A 3,655-nucleotide genomic window follows, 5' to 3' on the forward strand; every position below is an offset into this window, starting at 1 on the left:
GACAGGAGTTCAAATAACCCACAAGAAAACAGTAGTGAGCACAGATTTGTGCCAATCATCACAGACCGCTAAGGAATGGAATTGAAGTCCTGCCATTCTAGAGGTCCCTTGGTCTTTCCACTGGAAAGGTCATCCTTAAAGAACAAAGTCTGCTCCCCAGAATGAGCCAAAACGCCCTAGAAGCACGGATGGAGCTAAAAGGAATCCATCCAAAATCTAAAACCAGCATGAGCCTCTAATGATTTAATTTCCTGTTAGCTCAGAGCTTGATCCCTTCAGAGGGAAATACTAACGGGATTCAGAGCATCCAGAATGAATCGTTCACATTGTTCACCCTATGACACAAAATCATTTGACATTCAAAGAATCAGAAAAATGTCGATCATAGATGAGAAGAGAAAGATAATCAACGGACACAGGCTCAGAAGAATTAAGGGATAAGGAATTAAAAACAAAATTAAGATAAATATGCTAAAGAACCTACAGGGGAAGATAAGACATAACGGGTCACGTGATCAAGAATTTCTCATCAGAAATATTATAACCACTTTATGTCATAAGTACCAAGTGGAATATAAATAAATCTGCTCCAGTGAGTATGATCTGCCTATCTTCATTACGCGGAAGGCGAACGCACCTCAGTCTTTGCCCTCCAGAGCAAACTTTGGGCATATTTTCCAGTGAGTTCTAAATAAGGCGAGCGCCCCCTACTGTTGGACTCCTCTCTGCGCTGTACTCCTGCGCTAGACGCTAGCCACACCCTGTGTTGGCTTTCCGACACAGTGACAGAGCACCTGAGATAAACAACTACCAGGAGGACATTTTCTTCTGGCTCACGAGTTTTGAGATCCATCTGTGATCACTTGGTCCTGTGGCTTCGGGCTTGTGGTGAAGCGAGGCGGCATGGTGGGCGGCAGGCGTCCCCTAAGGCTCTTCACCTCCTGACACCTGGGAAACAAAACAAAGACACGGGAAGGACCTGGGTCCCGATATGGCCGTCAGTAACTTCACCATCTAGTAGCACGGCAGATTTGTGACCAAGCCTGCAGCTCAGAAGGACATTTAAGGTCCAAACCCCAACGCAACACCCTGTGGAAACGGGGGCTCAGGGAGCCTGGGGGCATCCTCACGCCTGCTAAGGGTGTAGTAAGCTGCCTTCTACCGTCCCTGCTCAGAACCTATGAGGTTGCGGCAGCTTAACTGTCACTTGTCAGCAGTGTAAAGACTTAGAGCCTTTTATAGCTACCGACTGCACAGAAATAAAGGGGAAAGTTCTTAACAACACCCAGGGAAAAATATACATTGCATGCAGGAAGGATGGCCAACTTCTGTTCAGAAGCTGCGTTAGCTAGAAGACACTGCAATGCTATCTTTACAGTGCTAATCTTTAATTTATTACTCTGATACTTTACACACAACAAAGAAGTAAATTCTTAAAATTAGAATCTACAACGAAGGAATGAAGAGCCCTGGGGATGATAAATATGGTGATAAATAAAAAGAACATTTCTAGGATTAAATTTTAAAAAGTTCATTAAGTATTTTATTTGTTTTTATGTATTTGGTACAGGGTCTCACTATACAGCTCAAATTTGTAGTGATCCTCCTGTTTTCAGTCTCCCTAGCGCTGGGATTACAGGTGCGCACCACCACATCCAGACTCAGTTGCCCAGGGGCAGGGCCAGTGCAGCCTGTGCTAGTGGGAACAAACCCCAGGCCCTGCGCTTGCCTAAGCAAGCACTTAGTCCACTGAGCTATCTCGTCCGCCCTTCATTAAGTATTTAAAGCAAAAACAATAACATATTGTGAGATATTAAAATATATAATATGGATCACAGAAAGGGGAAGTAAATTGAGGTGTGTTGCTGCACAATTCTGTGAAATTTTATTTTGATTCAGAAAAAAATCCCACAGTGAACGTAAAAATAATCATCAACAAATAACCCCCCCCCCCGCAAAGAAAAAAAATGGGGCTGGGGAGATAGTGCTTGCCTGGCAAGCACAGGGTCCTGAGTTCAATATCCCTGGTACCGAGAGAGAGAGAGAGAGAGAGAGAGAGAGAGAGATCAGGAAAGAAATAAAAATCAACAAAAACAGGTGGGCCATATAAGACAAGTAGTAAGATAGAAAATTTATCAATAATGACATTTATTATCCCAATGAAAAGAAAACTGGCAAAGACACTAAGAAAAAAAGGCCAAACTATGTTTTGTTTATGGATATACACTTTAAAAATGTAGAATCCTTTGAGTAAACTATAGTATATAATATTTAATTTTAGGGGCTGGGGAGATGGCTCAGTGGAATAAGCGCTTTCCTGTCAAGCGCAAGGGCCTGAGTTCAATCCCCGGTTCCGCCAAAACAAAAAAAAAAGATTTAATATTTAATTTTAAAGGCCAGTGAGATAGCTCAGTGGACCAAGCACCTGCCTAGTCAAGCTCAGGGATTAGGGTTTGATCCCTGGCACTACTTGCCACGCTGGCCCAGCCCACAGGGGCGCTGAGCCTGCCACTGAAACCAGGTATGGTGGCGCATGCCTGTAATCCCAGCGCTGGGGAGGCAAAAAACAGAAGGATCACTAGGAGTCTGAGCTGCATAGTGAGATCCTGTACCAAATACACAAAAAAAGATAGAATACTTAATTTTAGACAAAGCAGACTTTACAACATGGTTATTGCCAGAAATAAAAAAGTTACTTTAAAATGACAAAAGGATCAATTTGTCACAAAGACAAAACAATGCTAAATGTGTACAAGCCTAACAACAAAGTCTCCAAATATTCCCAATAAAAATTGGCAGAACCAAAGAGAAAAATAGAAATTCCTCAATCATAGTTAGACAATTTCTAATACCCCTTTCTCAGTAATTAATAAACAAATACACAAAATTCAGTAAGGCTATAGATGATCTGAGATACTGTTATTCATCTTGACAAAGTTGAGATCCTAGAGTATTACGCCACCAACAACAAGATACATAATCTTTTCAAGTACATGTGACACATTTGCCAGCATTGATTATACTGGACTAGAATTTATTTATTATATAAATATAACAAGATTATACTTTCTAATATGATCAAAATGAGAGGAGTTAGCAATCAACAATAATCTGTAGAAAATTATACATATATGTAAAATATGAAGAGATATTTTTCTAGATAACTTATGGGTCAAAGAAAAGACTATAGGAAATCTGATGAACTACTTTTTCTTTTTTTTTTTTTTTTTTGGTAGAACTGGGGATTGAACTCAGGCCCTTGCGCTTGCCAGGGAAGCGCTTATTCCACTGAGCCATCTCCCTGGTCCCTGATGAACTATTTTAAACAGAAATGACTTAAGTAGGGGCTGGCAAGATAGCCCAGTGGACTAAAGTGCCTGCTTAGGCAAGTTTAGGCAAGCACAGGGACCAAGTTTCAATCCCTAGCACTGCATGCCATGTCAGCCCCATCCCCAGGGTGGGCTGAGCTGGCCAGAGTCCGGGTATACTGAGCGCTGGGGAGGCTGAAAGCAGAAGGATCACCTGGAGTCCCAGCTGCATGGTGAGACCCTGCAACAATAAAATACATTTTTTAAAAAATGACTTAAATATAAAAACAATCAAAGTGACAGAATTTGAATGGCCAAATATAAACCAACATATATATATATATATA

Source organism: Octodon degus, unplaced genomic scaffold (assembly GCF_000260255.1).
Source record: "Octodon degus isolate 3935 unplaced genomic scaffold, OctDeg1.0 scaffold00052, whole genome shotgun sequence".
NCBI classification, from domain to species: domain Eukaryota; kingdom Metazoa; phylum Chordata; class Mammalia; order Rodentia; family Octodontidae; genus Octodon; species Octodon degus.